The 23,949-nt window shown below is 35.8% G+C and overlaps 1 protein-coding gene across 1 annotated transcript in view; it reads right to left on the bottom strand.

Annotated features, from left to right (window-relative positions):
* The window catches only part of LOC126761542 (neural/ectodermal development factor IMP-L2), a 37,327-nt gene that overhangs the window by 9,619 nt on the left and 3,759 nt on the right, over positions 1–23,949 (bottom strand). The window lies entirely within an intron of this gene.

The raw sequence follows: 23,949 nt of genomic DNA, 5'->3' as shown, positions 1-23,949 counted from the left end.
TAGTATATGACTGCTATTTGAGGGCTCATAACATCTATGTTACCTCCTTGAATATCAGATTAAAGATCTCAACTGATTTTCCTAGTACAAATCTTAAGAAATGTCATCCCAAGTAAAACCTGTTGAAATATTATTAGCATATGCTGCTTCCTACAAAATTATATTTTCTTCCAGTATAAATTTTTACACCATTTCCTGAAATAAAAAATAACCAATTGGCAACGCTAAACATAAATTGACTTGTGCATAGAAATGATGAAGCGCCAAGAGATCGTGGCGGTAGCATTGAGCTCTGCTGAGCTGCATACATACAGACACATCGGAGCACACACATGAGCACAAATACGTATGTAAATTTTTGGTGCTTACGCACACCTCCAAAGCGCTGATAAATCTGATAAGGCATTGCTCAAATTAAATGAAATAGAAGTAGTTATGGTTAGTGTTAGTTGGTTGGCTGTTTGGCCCTCACCAGTTGACAGTGGTCCAACCTCTTCAAGAAATTGGTCGTGGTGAGTGGCGCTGGACAAAAGCCTCTTCTATCCAATTCGTTATTGAGTTTGTGATCACAACGGTAGATGCGTGTCTTCCGACGTAGATATATTTAATTACATATAGTATGCGTGTAAAGGTGTATACAGAGGCGATTAAGAGTTTCCAAAGCTACACCTACTTGTTTCTTATAATTTATTGTTTTTTTTTATTTTTGTTTTACAAAATGGCAGCCACTATAATAAATCGATGGTTTTTGTAGAATTGAGTTCAAATTCAATACATACTTAGTTCCTTAGTTTCTGAGATATCTTTCGGAAGGTTAGGTTAGGTTTCGTTAATCTGGTAGGCCAATAAGCCACGCATAGACCAGTTTGGTCATTACGATACCAGATGGATTTTAGTTGTTAGGTCCAAGAGGAGTAGTAATCCTTTAGAATGCTTGCGATTGACGCAAATTTTAACTGACTCTGCGGCCTCACTATCGATACCTCCTCCATTGTATCATGTTCCATTTTTTCTCTGGTGCCCTGCTATAGACATTTCCTGCAGTTTTCTCGATCTGTCAGCCCCATCCTGCAGACATGCCGTGTGTTCGTTCTATCGTTAATTTTGCACAAATCGTTTTCTCCCCAAGAAGTTGCCAATTCTTCTAAACCACCGCCATGTAACACTATAGGATGTAACCGTCTTACAAACTGTGCGATAAAAATGAAGTCCTTGTATGGAAAACTTTTTTATTTGACGAGTTATCTGCCCGGAACTTGGCATGACCTATTGTAGGATTGTCCAAACTCCGACCTCCTCGATTAAAGTCATGATCTGTTTACGCCCTTCTTTGCTATGAGATGTGCACCTGCGAAGGATATTATAGCATCGGTTCAGACGAATAAAGTTTTTTTTTTTTATTTCATGAGCTCATCCAAAGGTCTTCTCTGGGGTTTCCGCCTAATATCCTGTTGTACTTAAGATTATATAGGACTAAGTAAAAAATGCAAAGTGTGCTCAACAAAAGAGAGTAAGCAGACTCCTCATTAAACCCCCTTAAATCACCAGCTACTTTTCTGCACCTTGCGCGTTCGTTACGCCACTGCCCAAATGTTTCCAAAATGAATTCAGCTGATGTTTCTAAACATTTTCTTACCAGTTTATAATTTTTTTTGTGTATAAGTAAGTTTAAAGAATATTTCAGAGACTTTTTTCCGCAGAATCATTGCTTTTCCGAACCGCTGCAATTTCGTTTTCAACTCATGATAGTGATTAAACAGCACACTTTCTCGAAGCAAATCGGTATAATAAATCGCGCTAGTTGCCCTCAAACCAACAGCCAACGAGAAAAATTGCTTCAATTCGCTATATGGTCCAACCAACTGAGGCCTTAGGCCAGTATACTCGTATCCTAGAATCATCTATTAATTAATATGTAGAAACCAGTTGAAGATTTATTGCATTTTATCAATACGCTGCCCTAACATTTTATACTTAATAGATAAATCAGGCCTTCCGCCGTTCGGTGACTGTCAATTAATCTCATTGAGTATATATAATTTACATAATTATCACATTTATCACTTGTACAACTTTGCATTCAATGTGCAACGGCTGGCGTACGTGCAGAAACACGCCTATATACATATGTACGTATGTGCACATGAATGTATGTATGTATGTTCGAATATATGTGAGTAAATATGTATGTAAATGAATGAAGGAAATTGCACTTGCATTTACTTTTGGCCGCATCCAGCCTAGACAGCTTGGCGTGTATGCAATCCTACACTGCACTGCCTCACTGACTGACTGTTGCACTACACGAACGGCTAGCCACACTGACAGACAGTTGGCAAGCGGTGAGTATCACAGTTGCGGTGCTGGAAGATTTCTTTAATTACACAGTTGTCGGCGGATAGACAAATGCAGCAGAACATGCATGAGACCACATATAGTATAGTATATATATATACATACATATATATGTACTATATATACATTCAAAAGTGTATTATATACATTGTTAAGCGGCTTAGCTCATTCAGAGGAAGCGTGCTACTTTTTTGCACACTTTTTTTCTTTCATTAATATCAGTTTAATTCAGTTTGAATGATAGTTGCCAGTTTGTCTGTGCCGGTCGACTATTAGCGTTCCGGCTGGGTGCGGATCGCTAGTGCTTTGATCTCAAAAAAAAGTCAGATATATACATATACATACATGTATGTACATGTATGTATCTATATATGTACCTGATGATCTTTTGCACGTTATACAAATTAAATGAAATGGAAATGTTTTAAGCCACATACATACCAACATACATATATAGATATGTAAGTGCATGATTTAATGCAGCAGAGGAAACTGTTGTATACATACATATCCTCATGTGCAAACCGCATTCGGTAATCGTGTGTTTGCAGCACGTACAAAAAACCGCAGAAACCTCACGGTGGGCCTCACCAACAGAAACGAAACACTTAAACCGACATCTCTGTTGCTGCCCCGCTATCCGTCCGCCATACATACCATTTGGCATGAAAAGCACCGGACTCTATAAAGACGCTTTACGTCAGGCGAACGTGGCAGACACAGTGGCAGCACGAAGCAATTTATTCTCATGTCGCTAAGTGAACATATTTCGCACAGATATAGTCGCACTCATACATGCTTAGTACACTAGTGAATGTAGGAACACTTGCTGATAATGGGTGAGCAAAAGCGACTGTCAAACATTTTTTTTCTACAGCTTCGGTCTCTAGATGAAACTTCAGGCACACCAAATCTACAAAGCTACCGAAGCTGAGGCAGAAATGCCATAATTGTTGAGGTGTTTCGAGCATATAAGCGGTCTTTGTCTCTTCTCTCTCGATCTTTTGTAATTACAGACTATAGAAATAAAATAATAAGCAAACAACAGAGCAAGATCGATGATCGTGCCATGCAAGATCAAGCTTCGCGTCGAAGAAAACTACACTCTCAGTTTGGCCTACATTTACCGGCATGCTTTGTTTTTTGGAAGCCAAAACTCCAAACAAAGTCCAAAGCAAGGTCGACGATCGTGTCATGTATTATAAAGCTTCGCCTCGAAGAGATCACACTCTCTGCTTTACTTACTTTAGCAAGAAGTCTTTGTTTTTTGGCAAGCAAAACAAATTCTCAACTTCCGGAACACCCATTATTGTCGCCACTGATGAATTGCAATACAACTAACATGACTACACAGTTTTCGAACACGCGACAGCTTTCAGGCAACTTAGCTCGCCTCAATTACATTGGCACTGGCAGTGACAGCTGGGAAAGTGAATAAATGGGGGAGGCAGGTGGAACCACCGGGCGGCAGTAGAAGTGCAAACAGCTCAGACAAGTCTGTTGCCAAGATAACTATTCTACCCCGAGCCGCGCACTGATCTGATCACTTGAGAATCGATCTGTGGCAAACTAGGCGTCGGCACAGCAGCAAATAGTGGATAAATAGCAGCTGCGGCAGTTCAACATATTCTAGGCTATATGTTTATATGTATGTATGGTGGATAACTGCCAAGACAATGTACCGCCACAAGTACACGTAATACACTGAAACGCTAACAAGTGATATATCGCTGAAGTCGTGTGAATCTACAATATACAAGAGTTGTCCGCGCTGTCTGGCAGCGTGACAAAGTATAATTCTCTTCTAGTTTTCAAGTTTTTGCAAATAATTTAATAAGAATTATTGCTGCCGGTCGGACTGGCTGTGAATGAGGTGGATACGGCCTAAGTGTCGGCGAATACAAAGCATTTGTAGTGCAAAAGCAAAAAATTAAGAACACAGAAAACAATTGTAGATTACAAACGAAAGATAAATGTGCAGAGATTGAACTGTATGTGAGTATTCCAATCTGTATTGGTTCATAGGCCAGATGCAGAGTTGCATGATTATACTATGTGATCGCTGTTTGTATGTATGTATGTAGGTTTTAATGAATGGAAATATTCTAGAATTGGCAGGTGTAGTTATGTATGTATATTGTTGGGAACTTCCTTAATAAAAGTCTCAGGTAGAATTATGAAATCACGTAGAAATAGAAAACACTTAACAACGTCTATTAAGCTTGCCATAAAATTTGTAGCAACTCGAAGGAAGCGCTGGACCCCACAAGTATATGTAGAAATGATCAGTGTCACGGGCTGAGTCGTTTTACCCACCCGCCCGTCTGCCCGTCCTTCCGTCAGTTCGTCCGTCTGTCCGTCAATACGTCTACATATACTCGAACTTGTTCCTCAGTTTTTGAGATATCGGCCTAAAATTTTGCACGTGGCCTTTTCTCCACTAAGCGTTGTTCATTTCTCTGAATCGCTGATCTTGGTATAACATGGGATATACCTGTTATAAAACTTCTTGTATGGAGAAATTTTTTTGATAATATATTTTTACGAAATCCGGCACAGATTATTGCCAAAGAAGCTGTTACAACCTCCAGTCATATTTTTCAGATCGGACCACTATAGCACATAGCTGCCTTACAAACTGACCGCGCAAAATCAAGATACGATTTTTTATATCCTTCTACTTTATAGGAAATACATCTGTGAAGGGTATTCTAGCTTCGGTGTACCCTAAGCTTATACCTTTACTTGCTTGCAAATATCTTCTGACCGTTCTTTTCTCCTTCTCCTACACTTAATACCGCATGGTATCAGTAGAACAGCTGATTTTCCATGTGATTTTAAATGTGAAATGAGTACAAATGTGAAATCTGTTTAAATGTCAAACTGTTGTTCTTTTTCTTACTGACATTTATGACTAAATTATTTTTACATTTGCATAATTACTTAATTATTTAAGTACTTTGAATTTATCAACTGGATTTTCCACGTTTTGGTCGGTTTAATGATACCGCCTTCTTCAGGAACCGATAACAGATCATCGCAGCCTTATTGTATATTTCCACTGGACATTTCATATGCTACGAGTATTAGAGATTAAATACTATCTGTGAAATAATCACTATGACAGCTACCGACACTTATTTCCTCATTTGGCACTATGATGTCTGAGCATGCGGTTTTTAATGGCTGTCTATATGTACATCACAAAGTATATACTTATATATTATATAACTGAAATGTATACTATTGTCTTTGTATGTCATTAATTTCTACAAATCTCTGCGACTTGCCATTCGTTTAGTTAACAAATGAAATTGTAGAAATGTCAAAATATCAAGGCCAAAAAAATGAGGAAATTTCACATGAAACGAATCGCAATTAACTACAAGAAAGGCAAGCGAATCTCGGTGAATTTATTTTATTAGAAATTATGGTAACAAGTATGCGCTACATACATCATATGTATATGATATATACATATGTATATGAGTATGTATGTCTGATATATAGCAGCAAATGCAGTGAAAGATAAATGATTGCTAACATTGTATCTCTTGCACAAATCATTGCACGGCTATTATAAAATATTGTGAAATCAGTGTTGCAAGCAATTAATATGTAGAAATATACTATATAGATTTGTATGAATATTCTTTTATATATACATACGTATATACATATATGTGTATATTAAGACAAGCGGAAACTTTGTACGTGACTGTATACAATTACTATTGAAATAAAGCTATTAACCACTAACCCAAGATTAATTGTCTCATTACTTATATGTAAATATGTAAATTAATGTCTCATATGTAAGTAAGTATGCCAATTGGATTACTAGCTGCCAGTAATTTGTGCAAACTTTGTGTAAATTGCAACAGCTGTCATGTTCTGTTAAATATTACAAGTATCAGCAATTAATATGCAAGAGCAGGCAATTAAGCGGCGGTTCTAAGATAATTTACTAGCTTATGCCATTATAACTTTTAGCGTTAATTTTGCGCTAGTTTAGTTTAATTTTTATGGTTTCTACTTTATCATATATTTTTCTACTTTATCTTACATTTTTGATTTACATTTTTGACAGATTTTTGATAGAAAATTGCATTTACTCGAATTGAATTTGAGACCTGATTTATTCATAATATTTATTTATTCATTGAGAAATATGGTTCTATATATCGAGCGGAATATGCTCAAAGGTCTAATTGAAAGAAAAAAGCTACTCACGAGCTTACACTTATCGTCGCAGCCTGTATGAAATATATTTAAGATATTTGGATAGATAACTATCACAGATTCGATTCAAGCTTTGTCTGGAGAACATTCCTAATGTTATAGGTAAAAGTAGCAACCCTTTTCTCTCTGAGAAGAAAGTAATTTTCGGCTTAATTTTCATAATTCAGTAATGATGTCAAATATTTTAAATTACAATTTATTTATTTATATGTAAGTGGGCATCTATGTACATCGTGCTTCCTGCTTTTGAAGCTTACGAAAGCCAAGTCTTTAAGGGGTGACATGGGTTTCAAAAAATTGATTTTTTTTATTGTCTTATTAAATTCAACAAGACCTCTAGAATTTTCCTAAATTTTCAAGTTGAACCGAGTAATAGTTTCGGAGATACAGCCTTGAGAACTTCTGCGCTCTAGGCTAGCTAGGCTAAGTGCACCGTTTTTAAACCCGTTTTTCTCGAAAAGTGTGTTTTTGAAGTCAGTTGGCAATATTTCTAGAGAACTACTTAAACGATCTGCATGAAATTTTACACAGGTATTTGAGATACAATGCTTAAAGGCTTGGGCGAAGGATTCTTTTTTTCGATTACAACTATAGGAAAAAATGTGTCGCAAAATTTTCACTGAAATTTTCATTTTTTGTAAAAATATCTGCCAAAAATCCAATTTTCAATTTTTTTCTTCCGTCCAAGTTCTAAGATAAGATTTTAGCTAAAACACGTATTTTTTCACTTTAGATGATTGTGTAATCATCTTTTTTCCGAGGGTTCACCGGAAATGGTGTTGCAATGTCCGATTTTAAAATGTTTTTTTTTCAAAAATTTCAGAATTTCTTTGTTAATAGTGTATGTTTGTAACAATAAAGAATTCTAATGTAATATTTTATTTTTTATATGAGAAAAAATTTGGTGAGAAAAGGTTGTTTTTTACCCGAGAAAACCCATGTAACCCCTTAATCTAGTGCACAATATTCAAAAAACTAATGGTCACTCAACACAAATTTTAGCAAAAATTTAATATTATTATAAAATTATTATAATTATTTACATGAAATTCTTATATGTACATATATGTACATATATACTCATACAAAAGTACATATATAACATATAAACCTACTTACACCAATTTAAAATAAAATTATAATTTCACAATAAATACTCAGGGTCATTCTACTCTTAATGTATGCGTTCAAATTTTCACTATTTTATATTAGCATTTCTTTTGGATTACCAAAACGATTGCAAACGACAACCGGTCTTCTCGCCGTTTTGGCACAAAACCACAAACGTGCATGACATCGCGCCACTTAAAATAGTCCCTTTATATAAAATACCACAAATACAAAAAAAAAACTAATGAGAGTGAAATATGCAAACGAGTCTTATTAGCGGATTTTCGGTCTGTGCAGCACACGTCACCAGCGCTGACAATGACGAATCGACGATCCCCCCAATGTCAGTTGCCACAACCACATTTCTTTTCTACGAAGAAAAAAATTTCAAAAAATGAGCGAAATTCTATTTATAACATTTATTTAATATATTTTTAATATTTATGTATTTCTTAACAACTTTTCGGTTATTTATATGCAAATAGACCGTAAATCCGCAGAAGAAACTCATTTATCAGCATATTAATGTGAACGCAAGCATTCATCGATTTAGCGCTAAATTGTGTTATGTGCGTTTAACGAACTCAAGGTGTCCTCCACATGCCGAACGATGTGATTTCGATATTTCCTATGCAACCCGGTCGTAAATCCATCTGAGGATAGACTAATAAGGAACTTGTTCCTTCGAGGGGTGGAATAATAACCAAGCGGGGTGTAAAATTAAATTAATGCGGATTTCAGAAGTGCAAAAAAAAGTATAATCATTTTTAAGAGTCGTTTTAAAATTTTGGAATTCGAAAATATTTGTATATACATATATTTGTATAAATAAAAAAATTGTTTTTGGGTTATATAATATTTGGTCTGATAAGTATACTGACTTAACTTTTGCCAATAGGTGCTACTTCGGACCGAGTAGGCAATTGAGAAGTAAATTTCTCTTTCGATGAACAAAGACCAAACTCTATAAGTCACTCATTATTCCCGTCCTGCTATATGGTGTAGAGGCATGGACGATGACAACAGCTGATGAGTCGGCGTAACGAGTTTTCAAAAAAAACTTTCACTCTGTTGGAAAGACAAGGGAGAAAAGGACCTAGCTGGACTTGAAATCTTCAACTGGCGCCAAAAGCAGGCGGTAATGAACTGATCCATTTTAGGATCAATTGTAATGTGTATTGGAACGACTTATATATGGTAGGTACAGTTTAATTGGACATGGGCGCAAAATATTAAATCTACTAGGCATCTGTATCGACAGAATTGTCAAGGCCCTGCGACAATAGTCTAGCCAATGATGTCGCCTGATCGGCACAAATAATTACTAATATATCGCCCAAAGTTTTCAAAAGTTATATATACGTATACACATAAATTTTGATTTCAAGCTATACATATAGTATGTACAACATTTTCTACTTAGGTATTACCGGTTAATGAATGCATAGCTGTATGAGTCTTCGCCGTCATATGACGAGTTCTCATATTTAGGAATCTAATTATGAAATAAAAAAAATACCAGTTATCGATTGGAAAACTGTTGGGAACACTAAAGTCTGCTGAACCAGTGCGTATGAATTCAAAGCAGATGATTTCCTTAAATTTTTGCTCTCAAAATATAGGGTTTGCCCGTAAAGTAATAGGACTGAGGCAATTTAAAAAATTAATGAACCAATCATTTCTTTAGAAACTTTCAAAATAGGATATTCTTCGCCGATGCAGCGCTGCCAGCTCGATTTCCAATCATTGAAGGCGTCACGGGAGGCATTCACCAGAATAGCCTTGAGAGCCAACGTGAATGCTGCTAGGATCCCCTTTGTCGTCTCAAAATGTTTCAAGATTGCCATTTTTTCTCGGGATCATACTCAAAGATCCACGAATTGTCACCTGTGATTACGTTATTCAAAAATTTGGGGTCACTTTTACACATGTTCAAATTTTCTTGGCACACTTCCACTCGCCACAATTTCTGGTCGTGAGTGAACACTTTTGGTACCATCTTCGCGCACACCTTGCGCATGTTCAAGTCCGTCACAATGTCGTCACAATTTTGATAAATTAACATCGGCAATTAAACGAATTAACGGTCTTTAACTTTGTGCACACGAGTCACAATATCGAAGTCGGAGGCTTCCCAGCACTGTCTTCATCAGAGACCTCTTCACGACCCTCCAAAAAGGCCTGGTGCTACCGAAACACATAACTTCTTTCTAAAGCAACATCTGGGTAAGCCTGCTTGATCATATCAAAAGTCTCTGTTGCAGATTTACCGAGTTTCACAAAGAACTTAATCGCGTACCTCTGCTCAAACAAACGCTGCATTTTCGGCTTTCAACAATCACAGAATCACGTCGCCTGAAAATGTTTGTCCTGACTCCCCAGGTGCTCGGAGACAACTGACCAGCCGCTCGTTTGTTAGCTAGGAACGCCCTCTTCCGAATCCATTCGATGCGCGTCCGCTCCGAAGCAAAGTTGCGGCGGAAGAAAATCATTCCTATTACTTTCCGGACCAATCCTGTGGTATCCACCGCACGGCTAAATGCAAATCTGATCATATTGAACATTGAGTACTCTCCAAAAAATGCAAACATTTCGAACTCCATTAATTTGATAAGGTACCTGAATCACATAAAAATGGCTTAATAATGATACATTCCAAATTTCGCTAAGATATCATGTCAAATAAAAAAAAATTTTGTAACAAGATCTTGACTTCGATTGTTCAGCTTGTATGACAGCAATATGCTATAGTGACCGGATATGGGCAGCTGTGAAAAATTTCAGTTGCATATCTCAAAAACTGAGGCACTAGTGCGAGTAGGCCGACGAATGTGGCTAAATCGGCTCAGCTCGTCACGCTGATCATTTATATATATGTATGTATATGTAATTTGTAAGGTCTTAGACATTTCCTTCTAGGTTTTGCGAATTTCGTGGTAAACTTAATATACCCTGTCCTGGGTTTGAAAAAGCTGGCTCAGACAACCACCGAATTTATAAGTACTCACAGTGCACTGTTCGCCATTACATAGTCAATCACAAGCAATACTCCTACGATGCCAATAATCATGCCATCGTTTGACAATTGATCACTGATATACATACAAGTATATACTCGCACATACATAAGTATGCACATGCAAGCGCCCTCTAAGGTGCATTCTAAAAGCATGACTCACGCCAATGCTATGCACTTAATGGTACTTTAAGCGAACATACACACATATAACATAAATGCAGAATTATGAAATGCCGCTTGGCATGACTGGCAATAAAAAATTTTGGTGACTACATACCCAAAAGTGACCACAAGCACAGCATACCCACAATAGTAGTATATGTGCATACCTTTGAGGGCAGTCATTGAGCCAAAAAACCTAATTTGCTGTTGAAAAATGAAAGCCACATAGCAACTGCAGCGTAATTAGGGGAAAAAGTGAAAGAAGAAAATTGTTGCTATGCCACATAATGGAAAGGCAGTAGGATCAGCACGTGGGTTAGAGCACGTTAACGTCAAATTTCATTTGAAAATTTTCCATTGAATATCGCTTGAAGTGCCATATGCCGCACACAGACGTACAAGCAGCAGCGCTGGCCAATCAAATGGCTTGACCTCAGCGTATCAAAAGCAATTGTTCAGACTGGAATGTGTTGGCCAGGAGCTAAACATATACATGGCTATGGCTGCTGATCATACATATATATGTATGTATATGGTATGTATGTATATATGATCAGTTTGTTTTCCGTTAACTGAGTGACCGCTTTCTTGGAAGTTCTATGCACCGGTGCCGGAAAAGCCCTCACAAGATGCAATATTTGCTTCTTAGAATTTTACCGTCTGATCGGTTGCCTTTAGTTAATCGATGATAAGTATGTGACACAGATGAGTGCGTGACACAGGATTTCATTACAAAAGTCCCCTAAGCATCATGAACAACAACACCAGCAAACATAAGTTGAACACTTTCAAATGAAATGAATTAAATGTTAAGCGCTACAAAGAAATTAACTCGCTCGAAGAAGACGAAGCAGCAATTCATTAATAAATAGTTGGCGAGTGCTGCCGGAGGCGAAGGTATGCGCTGTAACCGGCTCGCAATCTCGTGCAGCGCAGTGCAGTGCAACACACACGTACCACTTGGTCAATTCAATTCGTTGCATTCGAATAATTTTCCAAAGCAAAAAATGAGCAAAGATACAAAAAAGTGTGAATGGAAGCCCCGGAGCTGCTGTTGTGTTAACAGGTTTCGGCGAAGCCACCGGCGGCATGCACACAAACATATGTAGATAACTACATGACACGTCCAAACTTATGTATGTGCATTTGTTCTGTCGTTTGCCGGTGGTTCGTTGCTTGTTGCCTGTTGCTAAGCGCACAAATTGCCGCCATCGTGGCCACCTGGAGATAGCCCACTGCGCCGCCAGCTAGAGGCCGCATTAAACGTGAGTATAACTATTCATATACATATGTACGTAGGTATGTGCATATGTGTGTGTGTGTGTGTGTGTGTGTGTGTGTGTGTGTAGGCTTTTGGCAACAGCACGTTAAGGCAGTTAGCCTCATTGCCGAGCCGTTCACTGGCGGCTCTTGTGTGCCAGCATGCCGACATGCATTTCTTCACGTCATCCTGGCCGCTGTTGCCGGCTGACCGTCGGCAGTCGATCTCGAGTCATTTGTCATGTATGGATTTGGATTAGCTTAGATCGGCACAAGTCGTTATAACGGCCTTAAGCTGGCGTCAGTAAATTGCTTATCTGCTTTTATACTTATAAACACACACTTGTTAATATATACATACATATTCATGCTTATATGTGTGCTGTTGGCAACAAAACATTCGAAAGCATTTAATTTCATTGACAAATATACACAAACACCAACAAAATCGCATTTCTTTCTTATGAATCCATACGATGATGCTTATAATGTTGTAATTTCTTTCTAAGAACATTCGTGTTGCAGCAAATTCTGCGAAACAAAGTTGGAAAATGAAGTTCAGCTGAAATAGAATTTTTAAATGGAACATTTTCATAACATTTATTTGAACATTTATTCCCAAGTAAGCATTTACATATGTACATATGTATGTGTTTCAGAGTTCAAATCTGCGGTAGTATATATTTTTAATGTTTGTACAGTTATGTGGTAATAAACAGCTTTTATGAATTCTCATTAAGCATTTTTCAATTCTTTGCTCTGCAATGAACACTAAAGGAAGGGAAAATCAGAAGACTTAAGCAAGAAACCTTTTGCATAAAAGAAATTTTTGCGCTGATTTTTATCAATATGACAAAAAAACTATTCAAATTTAATATTAAGAGAGAAGGATTTTTGATTTACTAAAAAAAAGATTAAAACAAATATGTTTAGCAATTAAGACATTTTAAATTATTAAACTAAAATTTGTGAAACATTTATTTTTAAATAAATAAGTTATTTTAAATATTTCATCTCAGAATAAAAATGTTTAGTCTATGAAATCTTATGTAAAAAAGAGTTGCAAAATAAAACCGACAAAAAATTTATATTTTATTAAAACTTTTTTATTAATAATAGGTTGACAAAAAAGTCTTGCGGTATTTGCGCTAGTTGGCGCTGAAAGCGCTTAGTTCTAGTTTTATTCGTCGCATCGGGTCATGCTATACCATTTTGGAAAGCTCATTTCACGCGCTAATAATTGATTGTCGTTTCTTTTAAGTCGTTAGTGGAGCAAAATAAAGAGAAAATACGGCATATTTTACAGTACTACTACGATAAAGGCAAAAATGCATCTCAAGCCGCCAATAAAATTTGTGCAGTTTATGGACCCGATACAGTTTCCATTTCCACCGCACAACGATGGTTTCAACGTTTTCGTTCTGGTGTAGAGGTGGTCGAAGATGCGCCACGCTCCGGAAGGCCTGTCGTCAAAAATTGCGATAAAATCGCTGAATTGGTCGAAAGAGACCGGCATAGTAGCAGCCGTAGCATCGGTTAAGAGCTGGGCATGAGTCACCAAAAATTCATTTCAATTTCAATAAAAAAAAAATTCAATAAAATACCGCAAGACTTTTTTGACAACCCATTTTTTTATAAAAAATAATGTACTTTATACATATATTTTTATTCCATGAGCAAAAAGAGATTTCAACAAACCTAAGGCCTATTGACTTTAAAAATAAAGATAAAAAACACAAAAATTTGGATATTCGAATTTTTCACATAAATTATGTGAAAAGATGCTGCTATAAAAGATAAAGATTTCTTCAATTCCGACAACTTTGCCATACAACTTTTTTCCATAAGAATGTTAGTTTTGCCTGAAATCGGGATAAACAATTCGTAGCCCTTCCCCTTCCTCTGCTGACAACAGAACGTCCATAAATTACTTTCCTTTAAGTTTCGATATTTTTTCTTTCCAATGGGTATCATCCTACTATGAAGTTCTCTCACTCTCACTCTCGAATATACGGATTTTCAATTTCTTTTGTGTAAAGATTATTTTAAGCAACGCCACACAGAATAGAAAACCTTCGAAAGCAAAGCCAACACAATAAAGTTTGTATTTAGAATAATTCCAGTCTAATCTAATCGATTCTAATCCCTAATAAAACAACCTTATAGTATAATTGAGTCGAAATATATTCAATAAAATAAGCTTGAGAAGTTATTACTCAAAACTCAAATTGTAAACAAATAGATTTGAAAATATTTTTTTCGATTATTGTTATATTGAAAATGTATATAAAAGTGCATATAAATAAAAAAAAATATACATATATTTGGTAGCTTATAAAAATAAAAATATAAACGTATTTTTTGAAATTTTTAGAATAAATAAAAAAAAATTTTGTTGTAATTTTCAGTTTTAAAAAAATACATCTTATATTTTTATAATTTTTTTGGTCTACGTGAAAAATACATTGAGTCAATTTGTATACATACATAAATACGATGATTCATGCCTTACAAACTATTGGATCCGCTTGGCATATTTGATTTGAATTTAAAACATTTTCTGTTAGCTGATAACATACGTGTTTATACGCACATACATGTGTGACAATAATGAACGAAATTAGGGGTATGCATGTACATATGTATAGGTGAATGAATTTCCGTGAATGATTCCAAGAAACATTTTAATTTATACACTTGTAGTATACCAAGTAGTATGTATCACAGAAAGGGCTATTGAAATCACCATACATATGCACAGTAGTATATGTATCATATGACAGTGAGAACTAATTAGTACGATATCTAATTGGTTATTTTGAAATATTTTAATTATAATTGACATTACAATTACAAACACGTTTGGACTAAAAAAAATAGTAATTTCAAAATACACGCAGACAAAATTCATTGTAATTTCTTAATAGACTTCCAATTAGCTGATTAAATGCAAATTTAAGGAATTCCGATGAGTTGGCATTAAAATGATGTTATATACTAAATATATAACATATGTATATATGTACTTATGTATGCATATGTGAATGCTTGTGCCAATGCAAAATACAACATGTGATGAAATAGCCCTCTATGATTGCTCTATTATTGAAGTAGTATTGTATCTAATGCGAATTTTATAAATTAAATATATTCACCGAAAATGCAAAACAATGGTTAATCGAACAAGTCGAAATTGCGTTTTTTCTATTTCATTAATTTTGTTTTATTTTATTCATTATGACCATATTGAATATACATATATGTAAATTTTCAAGCTTCTAGTACGAAATATAACGATCTCATAACAAAAATTCACATTTCTTTTATATTTTTTCAATCCTCTGTAAAGTAATATTTAGTTATTTTGCTATTGGTGACGATATCTATGAACATACCATCAAATAAATGTGTTTTTTTGCACTCAAAAACCTTTCTAAAACAATTATTAACAATAGATTTATCGCATTTAACAAAAATAAATAACATTAATATGTCATCTTTTTCTACATATTGCCCACAGCTACAGTGCATTTAACAGCGTAGTCAACAGTACATGCCAACTGTAACTGCTAAAACTGTTAACTATCATAAAAATAATAGAGAGAACCTATGTTAGTCTAAAATTTGGTATTTGACATTTTACTAATAAAATTTAATAAAATTAAAAATTACTTCAAATTTTTGATAATAAAATATATTAGTAAATATATAAAATACTTTAAGAAGTCAACTAGATTGAATTTTGGAAAACATTATTTTAATATTTAAAGGGTTACATGGGTTTATGGGTTTCAAAAAATTTATTAAATTCTAAAATACCTCTAGAATATTGTCCTAAATTTTCAATTTGATCCGAGTACCAGTTTCGGAGATACAACGTTGAGAACTTGTGCGCTGGCAGCTAGCTAAGCTAAGTGCACAGTCTTTGAAAACGTTTTTCTCAAAACAGTGTTTTTGAATTCGGTTGGCAAGATTTCTCGAGAACTACCCAACCGATTTTATTTTTCGATTACAACTATTTTTGATTTTTTTGTAAAAATTTCTGCCAAAAATCCAGCTTTCAGTTGGTTTTTCCCTTCGCCCAAGTTCTAAGGTAAGGTTTGAACTAAAGCACTCATTTTTCTCACTTAAGATAATTCTCTAAGGAGCTATCTTGCCAACGTGGGAGCATCATTTTTCGAAGGGCCATCGGAAATTATCAAAAATCGCAATGGCCGAGTTTAAAATATTTTTTTTCCAAAAATGTCAGAAATTTTTTGTCAATAGTGTATGTTTGTAACAATAAAAATTTTAATAAAATATTTAATTTTTTACATGAGAAAAGTTTGTTTGAAAAAATCGAGAAACCCATCTAACCCCTTAACATTTTTCTTAAAAAGTTTGCTGTATATAAACGAAAATAACTAGAAATATACCCTTAAAATTTTTCAATAATTGACTCTATAGTTTTTTTAACTCTCAAAAATCGCCTTTTTTGGCTGCCAGCGTAAGTGTGCCCCTTAAATATTACAGTAAATTTATTATTATATTAAAATACGGAATAAATTTTAATTGTGCCTTTTAAATTTCAAAAGTCGCTAACATAACAAAACCACACAGCTGCTTTATTTCCAATAACTAAGTCAACTAAACATGTATCACATTAAATGGAATATTTTTTCCATTATACTCACGAACATTATTTAACAGCAAACTGTATTTTTCTCTCGCCTATTCATAAGTCTCCATGCTCTCTACATACTTGCTTATTTTCGCTTACTTGGAAATTGCATCAGCATGTTCTGAATCATTTTAAAAACATCAAGAATTTTAAGGGATTTTTCCACTATCTGCCTATGCACCTACCTAATAGACGAGGGCCTTAGGCAAACACGCGCACTATTGCCGTCAAGTACATTTCCTATTAACTGAATGGAGCTGCAAACCACTCACGTGACAATGCTCTAATGGCAGCAGCGCAAACGCTTATGAGTAAATCATTGGTGGCATAGTTAAAATCTCATAGCGAGCAATGACACAGTGACTTTCGTTTTCAACCTAATCGTAAATACAACATTTCTGCGTTCCACAATGCAATTTAGCCGACTATTTTTGTTTGTACTCATGTATGTACATATGTTACGGTATGTGGTGTGTAGACATTTCCGCATGATTTGCCGCCGACATGTCATTGTTTGTGCTCACATACAAGAGCGCTATAGGTACTCTCTACCCTATCGCATATGAAGACGGTGTCTAACAAGCCGACCTGTAGACGCTATGTGAACTATGAGGGTAGACGCGTGGATAACCGCTCAACGGTGTGTAGTTGGGGGTCTGTGACGTCTGCTATAATTCCGACATTGTATTACATCAGCCAATTCGGCAGAGAAGAAAAGCAAAAAATTACCCACATACATACATATATACATACATAACATAACATGACCGATCGCTCTTGAAACATGCAGTTCATTTCAGTAAAGACCAATATGTATATGTGTATATTTGTATGTATGTATACAGCGTGGTCATAAAAATGTTAAAAATGAAGAGCAAACAAGAGCCGCCGACACTCTTGTAACCTGACCCCCCGTAATGTGTCTGAATTACCCACACCCATACAATTACTAATTTGTATAGCCATATGACACATGCTTACATATTTACTTACTTAGATAAAAACCCATGTAGAGCAAACACCGAGCGAACGAACTGCATGAAGGTGACAATGCGTTCCAGTCGCGTCAAGTCAAGTCGAGTTAAGTCGAAGCCGAAAGCACTGTCGTTTACACACAATCAAGCATATTTCTTATGTCTGCATATAAGCACACATACATACATACATACACATATTTAAGTTGTCAGTCTATTAGCGATTTGTTGTGTTAACGCAATCGTGTGAAACAAGGTGTGAATTTTTAAGCGTCAACCGACTCTATCCGCTCAAACACACATACATATACATACTTATGTATGTTTGTATGTATGCAAGTGCATGGGTTAGTTTCGAGAAAGAGCATTCGTGGTTACCTAAGTGGCAAACAGAGCAAATCCAATGTTGTGTGCAGTCACTCGGATTTCAAATGGTTCGGAGCGCATGAAAACCAGCACAGGTCTCACGAAGGTGCTTAGGTAGCGTTTCTACAGGTAAACGAAGCGGCATGTACATATGTATACACGCAATTACAAACTACCGTTTGAACTGGCGATGATGACTCATGCGCAGAGACAATAGAAATTGATATGATTATATGCATGAGTACATATGTATGTATGAATGTATGTGGGTATATTTGTATGTATATATGCGAGCATGTGTATATCGTACTGTGGCGTCGGTAAGGAATTTAACCGCGAGATCGAGGTCAATGGTAGTAGAAGGCTAATAAGAAAGACACAACAGCGCACAGTGTTTGCGAACTATGCAATAATATGTGAAAAGTGGAGATGACATGATAACAGAGCTAAATTGGGTGCTGTTTTTAGTGGTAAAAATTCAGAATTTTTGAGAAATAATATTTTTGTAATATATTTTTGAAATATTTTATTATTTTTTGAAATTTCTCTATCTCTAAAATTGTTTTAGCTGACTAATGAAATAATAATTATTTGCCTACAATTAGGCGCAATACCTTAATATTAACAAAGTCGCACACCGACTACTAGAAACGGTAGGAAAGCTAAGTTCCAAACCTAAACTCTTGAATAAATTTGAGTAATGACGAAGAATGGAAACGTTTATGCGGGTCTGAATAAGGACATATTATTTTTATTTCGTAGAATGTGTAACGTAAGTAATCGGTTATATTCTAAGTGATAGCTTTAATATGTTGGAACTTGCATTATATTTTTTATATCCTTAACAGTATATACCAAATTTGCCAAAAACTGTGTAACACCCAGAAGGAGATGTCGGAGACCGTGTGTATATACGCTAACTGGTTTCATAGTTTTTGAGTTATCGAACTGAAATTTTGCACACGTTTTTTCCTACTCATGAAGCTGCTCATTTGTCGGAACTGTCGATACCGGACCACTTTAGCAAATAGCTGCCACACAAAGAAAGGATTAAAATCAAATTCTTGCAAGGAATTTTTTTTTTATTTAACCGGATTTCTTCACAAAATTTGGCAGGGAATATTGTACAAGAGGCAGTCTACAATCTCCGAATATATTATTGAATTCAGACCTTTATTGCATATAGCTTTCATACAAACTGATCGATCAAAATTTACTTCTTGAATGGAAAACTTTTTCGACAAATTATCTTCACGAAATTTAGGATGGATATACATATGTATTATCCAAGGCAGCACCACAAACTTCGAACCAATTGTACAGATCAGACTGTATAACATATAGCTGCCGAGCAAGCTAACCCATCAGTATCAAGAAAGATAACTGTTATACACTTTTAAGTCATTAGAAATGCAACCGTGAAGCATATTATAGCTTCGTTGAGCCGAAGTTAACGTTCGTTCATGATATTTTATACCATGAAATTCCTGTGTAGTGTCCACTGTGTAGCGCAGAGTGCAAAACAAAATTCGTGACGTTGTTATTGTAGTATATTTGAAAAACAATTTAATTGGCAAAAAGGGGGCTTGTTGCTCATAGATAAAAACAAATAAATTAAATACATACATATGTATGTCCATATACGAATTTCTACGAATAAGACGCACAGTCACAAACACACACAAATGCATCATCGCACATACATACACATACATAATTACTAAATTTGCATCATCATATTAATTGGTCAACGGCAGCAGCGACGAACAGCGTCATGCACACAAAAATGTACGCGCACACACAGCCACACATCCATGAGCATGTGCATAGCAAGGCAACATTATACGTCAAAGAGTCGAGCTTTCGATAAAAACACATTCGTTAGCGTTGACGAAGCTAGCGCTGAGTCGCTGGGAAGCACGATTATGTGCGCTATAGACACACATATACACACATTCTACATATGTATCTATGTAGGCACGAAGGTGTGCACAAATATTTATACGAAACGTCGTGAGCCATTCAAATGCTGCGACGAATGTCGGTACGAGCGTATGTATTCGTGTATGTGTGTGTATGCATGCGTTTGCCTTTGCCTCTGCTTGTATGCGAACGAAGCGCTGCGTTGCTCAATCAGGGAACGAATTGATTTTGGGGGCTCGTCTCACCGTATTTATGAATGTGACCTCGTCATCGCTGCCGCTGCTGTTGTTGCTGTTGCGACTGCCGACGCTGCGGCTGTTGACGACGCTGATAGCGCCGCGCCCCTTTACGGTTGAGTGTAGTAGCACAATTCCTCCTATATTTATGGTGTGTGTGTGCGTATGTGTTTGTGACTATGTGTATGCGTGAGACGGTAGGCGCGCTTATTGTTGCGTGATATTTGCGTATCGACTTCGATAACATATGTACATACATATGTACATATGTATGTAAATATTTATATTTATTACAAAAATGTTTCTTTGTAAATAAGAGTAGAAACCACGTGATCTTTTTTATGTTTGTATATGGCTTCTTTAACTCACAAGTACAGTGCTCTACAAGCAGAGGGCGAAACGGTTAATTTTAGGTGTTACTTATCACTCCGCTTGAAGGGTACTGATAGTTTGTTTCAAAAATTTAAAAAAAGTTGGCTTTAAAGTACACTTCAGAAACCATTTTAAAGACATAAAAACAATATTTAATTGAAAAAAATGTATGTATTTAGCCCAAGCGCTGTAATTTCGAGTATGTAGGATCTGCCAGCTTCAGCATGTAAAACTTAAAAACCGTTTCAGCACTGCTAGGAGAATATTGCACATAGCATCTTAAAATTTTAACTTCATTAGTAATATTGTCTAAGTTTTTAAACCCTGAGCAGGATACATATATGAATTAAATTTGCCACGAAGCTAGTAAGACATGAAAGAAAATGTTCGTGACACTATATATACATACTTACATATAATACATACATACATACATATGTATGTACATATATAAATGATCAGCGTAACGAGCTGAGCCGGTTTAGACGTGTCCGTTCCTCTGTGTTAATACGCGAATTAGTCCCTCAACTTTTGAGATATCAATCAGAAATTTTGCGTCTGGCCTTTTTTTCCTATGAAGAAGATCTAACCGATATTGATCCACTATAGCATATAGCTGCCCTACAAACTGAACGATCGGAATAAAGTGCTTGTATGGATAGCTTTTTCATTCGACGAGCTATCTTAAAGGAATTTCGGATAGAATATTATCCAAGGTAACGCTACAATCTACAAATATTTTGTTCAGATTGGACCACATAGTTAATGTTCTTACTTGTTTTATAAACATTTCACTGGTAATTTTTTCGAATTCTTGATGAATAATAATTTTTAAAACAGGGCTTATATAAATGCATTAAGACCGTGATTTAGATTTTTTTTCGATCGAGCGTAAGCCTTCTTGAAAAGAAGGAAAATTTCCGCTGTGGTCGCCATTTAGTACCAAAATCACAGCTCAAATAAATATTTAATAAAGTCTGTAAGTGAGAAATTAGATGCTCTTTTCATTGCACCTAATTGAAATTGTCATACAGTGAAGAGTTTATAGTATGTTTGTTTTAAGCCCTTTTAAATGGTTACTAAAGTTTGATTTATAAAAAGTATAAATATATAACGTGTGATTTCTTAACATTGTCTCTTAACAGAAAATCTTAAATCATCGAATGTGGTTCTGACACTATACTTTCATATTAAAATCTGAGGGGTTTTCAAGGGTCACTTATAACTTATAGTAAAATTTAACTACCTTTTAAGAGCATAACCAAGCATTAAGAAAATTCTTTAAATGGATAGTCATTTATTAGTTATTAAGATTGGGTTTTTTGTATTTGTAAGGGATGGAGCATGAAGCCATGTACAGAAGTTCAGGCAAGTGAGGAAAGTGCTCTGAGCGTCATTCATTTGGGAGTGACCAGAAACGATTCTTTAGCCAAAGTACATCCATTTGAAAGCGAGCCAAAGTGAGAAGGCGAATCATCCCTCCCCAGAGTTGTGCGCTGGGTTTTGGACCCGTCACGTAAAAAAACGCGCCTAAGAAAAAGAAACAACAGCCTCGAATAACCACGTAAGCTGTGTCTATGCAAATAAAGAAGAAGAAGGGAAGGATTAGGGTTTGAAAGAGCAACATAAAAAGTGATTTTCGATAATCGAGGATATGCTGATTATACCAAGAGCCAGCCTGAAAGAAATCTAAACTGTTAAAATGACCAACTCTTGTTAGTGAATTGTTGAACTTTAATTTATCGTAAATAAAAAATATATGTATGTATATATACTACCAATAGTGATGACGTGATTTTGATAGCTCGTTGAGGTAATGTTTGTTTACAGATTTTTCTTTCGAAATGAATAAGGAAATGTCGTTGCCATCAAGAGTGATCATCATAAAACGATGTTGGCCGCTTTTTTTCAGGAATTAGATGAAATCAACTCCTAAAAGATTATGGGTCTAAAAATGGCCGTAAACTCGCTAGCTCGATAACGTTTTTAAATTCATAGCTCCTTAGACAAAATTATTCAGAATGAAACGTAGAACATTTGCGGCATACGCGACGTTTCCGATTTTTCAATCCGCTTACGATGACAGAACAAAATGTTCATTCTGCAGTAATGGCACTGAAAACGTGCAGCACATTTTCTTTTCCTGTCCGAAATACGAGGTGGAGAAAATAGACATAGCGACTCATATAAAAGAACAAGTGACCGCAGAAAATATGGTGCGCCCATAATACAACATAAACTCGTGTGGGATAAAGTGAAAATGGTCAACAATTGCTCTCTCTCTCTCTCTCTCTCTCTCTCTCTCGTGGCTGAGCTTGGTTCTTTAGGACCAGTGAACTGCAGTCGAATATAAGGGTTTAGTACGCAGGTGTACATACTGTTACGTAAGTCCAACAGTAGTAGAATAGTTCTTGCCGGGCGTAGTACCAAAAAAGGTGTGCTCTTAGCGGGCATGCCGTCGATGACTGACGGTATCTATGAAAGATCCCCCCTTTGAAATCAAAATCAAATATTCTATGAGAGTATTAAGAAATTTCATTGTCTTTTAATTTGAAACATACAGCTTTAATTTTTTGTTGATCTATTTTTTCTTCAAAATAAAAAGGTATTTACTAATTTTTGCTACTCGAAGCGCCTTGACTCGTATTTGTCATTTGCCAATTATGAAGACATATGTATGTATATGTAAATATTTCCATATTAACATACTTACATATGTATGTCGGTATGTTTGCACACTGGCTTGCGTGCGCTTTTGCACATCTGAAACAGCAATTTGCCAATGACAAGGAATTCCATTTCAGCTTTTTGATTGGAAACAAAGCGTTGCAAGCAAATATACTTGCATCAATTTGCATATTAATATGCGTAGATTTGTGCTTAACTGTGTGTGCGTTGCGATGCATTGCAGCCGCCCAACACGTCAACATTTGCCACGAATAACTGACTTTTGGTTGCAATGAGCGCGCTGTTGCTAACCAATCTAAACTGATTTTTTTAGTTATATGCACTATATATGTATATACAAACACATGTACATAAGCATGTGTATACTATAGTATATATACATATATAAGTATTTGAGAATTTTTTGTAGCTTTGCAGTGAGACTATGATTTTGGCTTGCGTGTCCCGTTGCGCATTCGCCGCTGCAACGCCGGCGCACTTGCTCATTTAAGTCGATCACAATGAGCAGCCACTGTGTGACGATGGAAAACTCACGTAGTCACCAGTTGGCCACCAATAATAATGATAGCGGGTAGAATTTTT

Source organism: Bactrocera neohumeralis, chromosome 6, assembly GCF_024586455.1.
Source record: "Bactrocera neohumeralis isolate Rockhampton chromosome 6, APGP_CSIRO_Bneo_wtdbg2-racon-allhic-juicebox.fasta_v2, whole genome shotgun sequence".
NCBI lineage: Eukaryota > Metazoa > Arthropoda > Insecta > Diptera > Tephritidae > Bactrocera > Bactrocera neohumeralis.
The sequence above is the reverse complement of the archived record's forward strand: the minus strand, read 5'-3'. Positions and strand labels throughout refer to the sequence as shown.